Source organism: Accipiter gentilis, chromosome 24 (assembly GCF_929443795.1).
Source record: "Accipiter gentilis chromosome 24, bAccGen1.1, whole genome shotgun sequence".
In the NCBI taxonomy this organism is placed as follows: domain Eukaryota; kingdom Metazoa; phylum Chordata; class Aves; order Accipitriformes; family Accipitridae; genus Astur; species Astur gentilis.
This window is the reverse complement of record NC_064903.1, coordinates 2,946,241-2,955,185: the sequence shown is the minus strand read 5'-3', so window position 1 is coordinate 2,955,185 and position 8,945 is coordinate 2,946,241. Positions and strand designations below refer to the sequence as shown.

Genomic DNA, 8,945 nt, shown 5'->3' with positions numbered 1-8,945 from the left:
GAGGAGAGCGGCCGAGGAGAAGAACGTGCCCCGCGACGCCGCAGCACCCTCTGGCAAGGCGGGAGCAAGGGCTGCCGGGGGTGTGGGCGGCCCGGGCCGGCCCGAGGAGGAGGAGGAGGAGGAGGAGGGGAACGCGGTGGTGGTTGAGGGGAGGGCAGGGCTGAGCCGTGCCGGGCGGGCGGGCTACACCTGGGCGGCTGCGCTGCCTCCTCCTCTCACGTAGGTTTCGACTTTTCTTCCCCGCCCGGAAACTTGGTTGGAGCCGAGCCGCGCTCGCCGCCGATCGCAGGCCGAGTTGGCGCTGGGCTTCCCTCGCCTCCTCCCTCCCCTTCTCGGGGGCGAGCGAATCCTCCCCCCCCCCCCCCCCCCCGCCGCCCCCGGCGCCTTCCAGGTGAGCTGCGGGTGGGAGTGTGGGGGGTGTCGGTGCGTGAGGGGCGCGGGGTTCCCGCCGCGGGGTTCCCGCCGCGGCTGAGGCGTCCGCCGCCGGGCTGAGGGGCGGGAGGCCGCGGGGGGTCGCGGATCGGCTGTGGAAGCGGCTGAGGGCGGCAGCTCCTGCCCTCGGCGTCCAGTTCTCTCAGCGGAGGGTTCCTCAGCCGTGACCGAGCGAGGCGGGAGGGCGAATGGAGATGTTGTATGGTGACACGGGGCGGTGAGGACGGCTAGGGCTGGGCGGCGCAGGTGAAGGCTGACTGACTGCCTGCCTGCCCCAAGGGTTTCGCTCTTCAAAGGTCGGTCTTGCAGACCGGCAGCACTCGGGCCTCTTGCAGGACACCACAAACTCGGCGATTTTGGCCGCTTGCGTGGGTCGGAGGGAGGCTGTAGGGCAAAATTTCTTTGCCGGGAGATGGAGAGGTACTAAGTTGGCAAGTTTCAGGTGCTGTGCTGGTAATTAATGCAGAAAAAGCCCATAAACAGAAGCTGAGATAGCAGGGGAAGGAGAGCAATGTGACGGTGTGGATGTTTTGGAAATGCCTTAAAGGTAAGAAATACAGGTGATGTTAAATATGAGGTAATGCTCTGGAGAGGTTTGTAAGAGGCTTGGAAAGAAACGTTTAAGGGATACTGTATAACTGGAATGCTTTTGATTTCATTTAGATGTTTTCAAGGGGTTTAAAGCGGGGTGAGGCTGCGTGCTGCTAAAAGGACGATCCCGCTCTGCTTCGCTGCTTGCTTGTGTGCGCTTGACGTCCCTCTGCTTTTGACATTAGCCTCGTTATCTGATGGAAAACGAACAGAGCAGGCAGCGGCCAGCTGATGATGCCAGCACAGGAGGTGGCAGGGAGAACGGGACTGCCCCTTTCGGTGGCAGTGCAGGCTTAGTTTGCTATAAGCCATGCTTGAAACGGCACTTTCAATTCCTTGAGCGATTTTTTTGGTCCTGTTTTACCTTGGTGAAGTAAGGAATGCAAAATGAGTATTTCCCTGTTGCTTACCAAACCAAAAAGGGTCATATTTTCACTTTCTGCTCCAGTTTTTTAGCCAAGGTGAAAGGACCAGAACTGTGTAAAGGCTCCGCAGGAAAACACTATTCCAGCTCAAGTGCAGATAGTAAGTGTTAGGGGAGGTCTCTGCTGTGCAAAGGGTATGTCGGGGCAGGGTCAGAGCATACAAGCCTATGGCGATAATAGGCAGACCAGGGAAGCTTCTGTCACTGTCACACTGCCCCAGAGTTGTCCAGTCTAATCCTGTAGCCTCTGAGGACTCCAGAGCAGCCCAAGGTTTGGGTGGCGTGGTGTAGTATGAAGAACTGTAGTTACCCTCCTGCAGCAACGCCAGTTGTGTGCTGTGCCTTTGAGGGACAGCGCTGATGTTTGTCCTTGATGCTTAAAGGCCAGAGCTCTTTTGGCAGTTCTCCAGCAAAGAGAAAGCAGATTGTGCACATGGCTCCTTCAAAACAAAACTTCTTTCTCTTAAGTTACACACTCAAACTCTTCTTTTACAATATACCTAAGCAGATGTAGTGTGTCTGCTGCTGAAAGAGGCTAAGGCAGTGGTAATAATTATTCCCTCCCTCAAAGGGATTTGCTCCTGAAGCAGCTCATGAAGTCAGAACAGCACGAGTGCTTGTGCAGGGAAAAACAAAGGAGTCATATGGCTGAGGATGCAGCAGAGAAATGATAAACAGGAGGCCAAACTTTCATGGGGTTTGCTAGCTGTTAGAAAACTCAGCTGTGCTGTAAATCTACACCTTCATTCACCTTATTTATGTGTCTGCTCTATGTATGCAAGCTTGATGCATATGTAACTCATTTAAATAACGGGGATGTATGAGCATAAAACTCCAGTGAAATGAAATGGAGAGAAGGACCTGTGGTGTGCAGCAAAAAGGAACCTCACCTGTTGAAAGACAAGTTTCTTGTAAAGTTTCTAACCAAATGTATAGTGAGGGAAGTGAGCAAGAGTTAAGAAACAGACTCAACCATATGGCCTGGGGAATAAGAGCTGTAAGAGGTGGAAGAAACAGCTCCAGAAGGGACCTGGCAGCTGAATGACCTTGAAAAAAACCCCATGAGGTTCAAAGATACCTGATGAAACAGGTTGAGGATTAATCTGGACAACGTAAGTGCTACTTGAATGGCAATTCCAGTAACTTCAATTAGAAATTGTAATTAATGGTTTTGTAAACCATGGTAGTGCTGTACTTGCTTAATAGATAAATTTACACATGCTTATGAGATTGTAGAGTCTTAGACTTAATAGTATAATAAGAATAAACTTAAAAGAATATAACTGCAGAATAAAATATCTGTAGTTCACAAAGCACCCCCTGGTGTATTTGGTTACTCTTCCTTGTGCATTGCCATATATTTCTTGTTTTCTGCATTAAAAAAAAAAATCCTGCTGCAACTGCTATATTGATTTCAATTTGAAAATTAAGCTGCATCATTTCATTCTGATTGTGTGTATCTTGCCAGAGTAGTTGCAGCTGTTGTCTTACTCACAGGCCTGAGTATGTTTTGCTGGTTTAATACAAAACCCTCTTGTTTGGCTTTTCCTTCTCAGCTTACTTTAGTGGTGCTGTTCAGACAGTTGTTAGGAATTGTATTTGACAGTCCTTCATCAGTTTATGTTCCCTGATTTATAACACATAAAATGTTGCTCTTGGCTAGAAATTTCTTGACATGAATTGAGTTTGAAAATATTTGGCAAATTTTTTTATACTTTGGGTAAGAAATTACCCGTGAGCCAGTATCTCATAAACTATCTTAAGTGTTAGAGGGGATTTAGATGAACACGAGTAGCAGGAATTACTCTGCTGGTCCAGGAAAAAGCATTCAAGGCTGGAAGGAGGGAAATGGAATAAAGCTGGAGGAATTTGGAGAGGCAATCAGCAGTTTACAGGTGAAGGCTGGTTTTATGTATCTATAGTGGTCCTCTGAGTTTAGAGAGTCCCTGTGCAAATCTTGTTTGAAGACTGTAGTGTTCCTTATTTGGAATATTCTGGAAGGGAAGTACTGGAAGGGATTATGTATTTTTTTAAAAAAGTGTTGTTTAGCTTCATCTACTCTCTGCCTGGGCCTTAACTAATGCAAGTTTTGTAAACAGCTGCAGCAGACACTCTTTGAAAGCTGATTTTTCTGACAGTTAAAAAGGGGTTGAGATAAAACTTGACCTGCTCCTCTGAGAGTTTAAGGGGCTCACCAGTGACATCAGTTGTGTTGCAGTTGTTTGAAGTCCAGTAAATCCTGATCAGCCCTATTTGTAAAGTTCTCAGACTTATTAACCTCCCACTCCTAGACTAATAAATAACAGATAAATTCTTCTCACCTAGTAAGCACTATTGCAGGTCTCTAAATAGAAAAGAACTAACTAAAAAGATAAAGCAGTCCCTGCCCTGGGAACCTTAGATCTGAGGATATCCTCTTTTACATGATCTCAATTGGTAGTGAACAAAAATTGCTGTATGATTATTTCAAGTAGGATACATAAAAATAAACATAATGGGTCTTCTGGGTCTTTTTGTACTTGGGATGAAAAAAAAAGTTCCCTGTGAGGCTAACACCTGGGGCTACTTGGCTATTTTACTAGTAATCTCAAGAGGCTGAAAACTGAACAGAGAAAGGAGATTGCCTCCCCATTCCTACTTATACCATGACTTAAGGTCGTTCACGGGTGGCTAAGAAAGAATGTGGTTGCTGCATTGATTTGTGCATAGCGGAAGGACTTTGGTCTGTTGTTCCAGCTCTTAACTGGTGAGACAGCCACACCTATTTTTAAATTATTTTTAGAACAAGGGAAAATATAACATAATTGTCAATTTATGTGCTCTGTAAATATGTGCCCTATTAGGTAAGATAACAATGGTTCTTAAAGACCTGTTTCTGATACCATTTTGGACACAGATTTAAATCAGGATAAGATTTAAAAAAAAAAACCCAAACCAATAAAAAATTCCTCTTGCAGTTTTGTTTCCCCCTAGCTGTGAGGGTTGTTTGTTTTAAGTCTAAAGTCAACAAGATGCACCAGGAGAAACTGTATGATGAAAAGGCATCTTAAATTACATGTGCAACTGTACTTAAGCTCATAAACCAGTAGTACAGATGTCCTAAGCAGCAGAATGTGTCTCAAGTCTTTTAAAAATGAGCCATAATACTGTTCTGTAGATTTCTAGGGGAATGTAATTCTCAATCCAGATTTTTTTTTTTTTTTTTTTGTACTTTTACTGAAGTACGTATTTACTTACGAGCTGCCATCTGTGGTGAAGGGCATTTCAGCTACTGGTTGCAGCAGCAGGAGCAGCTTTGCCTGCCTACAGGCACTGGCGGGAGTTTAAGCTAACTTCAAACTTAGCTGCACACCACCCTGAGGAGCCGCAGTTTGAGAAGACGTGGTCTAGGGAATTAGGTGGGGTTTTTTTTGTTTAAATGAGGATAACTTGTTTTCTTTCCCCTTTACCATGATCTGATGGTAAAATGGAATGTAAAGGGGAATTACAGACTTAATTATCTTTTAATTCAGCTTTTTTTAGTTATCAGGAACAAGCTTGGGCTAGAAAGTACTTTGCAATGGTTTTGATAAAACGCCTTCTTACCCCATGAAAGGAAGTCTGGGGTATTGTATACTGAGTGGGGTGATATGCCCTGCTGTTGGTGATGGTATCAAGCACAGGCTGGGGCAGTCTGGAGCCGTTGAGGAAAAACAGACAGGACTGGGGGAAATTTGATGGTCCCTCTAGAACAGTGCTCTCAGGCATGCTGCAGGTTTGTCACTGATCATTGGTTTTATTTCGTGGAGTTTGGATTCCAAGTGCCTATTTATATCAAGGGATGCTGTCATAGACTGTGCCAAACTCTTTAACTTGGAACAGAGCACGATTAAAAAAAAAATAGTGCTACTGTAACCGAGACTGGAATTTGACTTGGTGTGGGTAATGAAAAGTTCTGTGCTGCTTTATCCTGTAGTAAAACCCTAATCTGATACTTCTGATGTTAGCAACTGTAACTATCTGTCTGTTGATAGGAAATATTTCATCACCAGGTGCAAAACGCTGCTTTCATTCTGCTGGATGGCTTATGGTAAAGCTATGTAGAAAACAATATTTGCAAAAGTGTTGTTTGTTTGTTTCTTTGCTGTTTTTTGGGGGGTTTTTTTGTTGGTTTTTTTTTTAAACTAAGCAAGAAAAATTATTTCATGCTTAATTTTGTTTCATTTTAAAGTAACACTTAATAGAGTGTGATAGAGATTAAAGCTTTGTAGGACTTTCTCACAAGACAAGCAAGGTTTAGAGCTATAGAAATACCATATGTCTACCAAAAGCAACAGTCTCTCTCTCTCTCCCTCCCCCCGCCCCCCCTTCTCACATTACTTTTAAATATATATGATGATGACTGCCTTGGTGGGGATATTCAAACAGCGACTTTTAGAAACATACACTTATATAAATCACAGTCTGCTTCTTCCCTTGTATGCTTCAGAAATTCTATGATAAGAAATCATCTGCTTTTTTTTTTGACCTATATTACAAATACAACACCCAGATCACAAATGGACAATGATGTACAGGTTTTCTTTTGTCGGGCTACTGCAAGAGTAATAGCTATCAGGGCTGGCTAGTTATGAAGGCTTACACCCAAGACAAGCCTCTGCACATTACACACTTATTTCAGATCCTGTAAACCGTGGTGTTATTTTCTTTCTATAAACAAGGAATTTACAGGTAGACAGAAAGACAACAATGTGGTAAGAGCATCTGGTATTCATATATAGCCAATAGACACATGATCTTTACCTCCTGTCCTCAAAAGCAAACTAAACTCTTTGGAAAGCAAGTGTGCTACCAGATATTTAGATGAACCTAAATCTTAACATCAAATCTCCTAATCCCTCTTTGTTTTGGTTTTGGGCTTTTTGCTTTAATTGCAAGAGGAGCTTTGGTTATTAATTACAGATTAGGTACTTTATCCTTAAATTATAGCATTGGATTCCTTCTTTCTTTGTCTAGAGAAAACTTCTCCCACAAACATCAAACTGATTTTTGGGGATGGAATTACAGATAGCTGCCAAATTCAAAATGTGGGTGAGGTGAGGGTGGAGGTAGGGGTATTTAATTTCCTAGAGAGAGATGATTAGACACAATAGAAAAAAATAAAGAACACACAAAGAAAAATAAAGAAGCACCACGCATGCTGCCAGTGGTGAAACTTCCATAGGAGTCTTTGGATCAAATTCTGCAAAGAAGCAAATTGATTGAGTGGTACAACAGAAGAATTCTTGTGAGCACAAAACAAGCAACTTGCACGTTTGTGTGGAAGACAGGGTGTAGAAAGGATGGTGGATATAGCAGAAGCATCTAGCAAAGGTGAGAAAGCAGGAAGAAATATAAATAAAACTGCTTTGTCTGCAGAACTTGTCTTCACTTCTTTTTGATGGCATTCAATTCATCCATTTTTTCAGAGCAGTATGTTAAAATAGTCACTGTTTAATCCCCTTGGAAGAAAAGTGTGGGTGGAAAACATTTTACACCACTACTTGATTCTTTAAGAAGGGAGGAGGGAGGAAATTTATTGGTTCTTGTTACCCATCTAGTATTAATTGAACGATAACACCAGAATCTCCTGCTCTGTAGAAAGAATTGGGATTAATTGTTGAAATTAGGTTTGTGTAGTCCTGCTACTTTAGCATGCTGGGTCCCTGGTGATACAGTTACTGTTCTGTGGTATCATTAACTGAACTGGGAAGCAAATGTTAAGAGCACATGGTAGCAAGAGAAATGAATTATAAGTGCTAACTTCTTTATTTTTCATGTTAGCTTTCTTCCTCCTAAAATTAGGTGTATGTTTGCAATTTAAGCTGCTGATTGCTAGTAAGATTTTTAAAATAAGTAATACAAAGCTAAGAGATCTTCTCTTATGTTGAACTTTCAAATATATTAACAAACTAGTTTTTTTTTTTTTAAAAGTATCTATCTTGAAGTGCATTATGTTAAAAATGGAAATCCGTGTATTGTGTTGGAGAGCTAATATTGCAGAAGTTGCTCAGGAGACAACTCCTCGGGATAGTCTGGCTCTCGTCAACCAAGCCTTTTAGCACATCTCAGAATAGGGTTTCCTGCAATAATAAGTCTTTTCTAGTCTAACAGGATAATGATTCTGATTACAATTAATGAAAATACAATTGGTTTTCTGGTTGAAAAAACAGATACTTGCCCAGAAGTTCAAGCAGATTAAATACAAAATTGCCCAATGAGCACAGAAACACCAGGGAGTTAGAATACAACCTAATTTCAAATTTACGGTTAAAGCATGGGCATAAATGATGGGGGCAATGAAAACTTTTAAAATTGTCAATCTTCCTTTACATTGAAGCAGCTTTGATTTAGAGTTTTGATTTAGAAGTGTTCATATAAGTGCTGAGCAGTTACTCTTGGAGGTGGCTTATTAGAAACCCTTTGGCTTGAAGGCAAGGTTAATTAGTGAAAGGGGTGCTTCTTATTTAACAGTATAAATTTACCACTTACAGAAGCTTTGACCTCCTACTTTTACATTCAGTGGCCTGATCTTCAGCAATATCAGAAAATAATGAAGAAAGATAACAGGACATTGTATAACCACCTGAAACTATACTTGGGTTCATTATTGTGGTTTTTGTAAAAGTTGACCTACTTTAAATATTGCTTATAAAAATCCTCTGATATATTTCAACACTATTTTCTGTGCCACTACTGTAAACTAAAGACAGTTTACTCGTGGTTGTGAAACACTGCAGCAGCACACTGGAAGTGTACAGTCAGGACATTAGTGCATTTCATATAAAACCTGTCCCATTTCACATACGTGAAATCCTCGTCCAAAGCAGTGATGAAATTTGGCAAAAAAACCCTTGTTACAGAACACTTTCACACTGTACTTCTGCTAGAATGAAAAAAAAAAAAAAGCCATTCTGTGAAACACAAAAATTCTTAACTGAGTAAAAAATTTCTTCAAAAAGTTTAGCAAAATTTCTGCTGCTTTTTCTTACATTTTATTGCTAGAGCACTGGGTTTGCTATGTTAGAATCCATTTTGAACTTGCTTTTATGTAAGATGATGGGTTTTGGGTTAGTGCCCTGCTGGTGTGTGCCCTCAGTCATCTTAATCCATAATGTGCTGGCTTTGTTTTGTCCACCCCCAAAAAATTAATTAATTGTTTAGCCTTTAGTTGGAATGTTGCATTTCCAGTCTCCCAGGGAAATGTAGTTATAAATATAATAACTGGCATAATTATTGCAGTGAACTATTACATAGCTGTATACGTGGGGCACGCACCCTGCAATCTCAAAGCTGACTTTTATATTGGGGTTTTTGATAACACAGTCTATATCAACATATAAATGCTAACCTACAGGTGCATAAAAGCATAAACGCATTGTATTTCCAAAATATTTTCCGTGGTACAAGTAGGTTTTTAATAATGAGAACTAGTAATTTGATGCTTGGTTTTTTGGGTTTTTTTTTGTGTTGGTTTTTT

At 41.6% G+C, this 8,945-nt stretch overlaps 1 protein-coding gene across 1 annotated transcript in view; it reads left to right on the top strand.

Annotated features, from left to right (window-relative positions):
- The first annotated feature begins 217 nt into the window (after nt 1–217).
- Nucleotides 218–8,945, top strand: part of LOC126050138 (ligand of Numb protein X 2-like) — a 32,963-nt gene continuing 24,235 nt past the window's right edge. The window contains exon 1 of the mRNA XM_049827631.1: nt 218–391. The gene's annotated coding sequence lies outside the window, so the exon portion shown is untranslated. The remainder of the gene's footprint in view (nt 392–8,945) is intronic.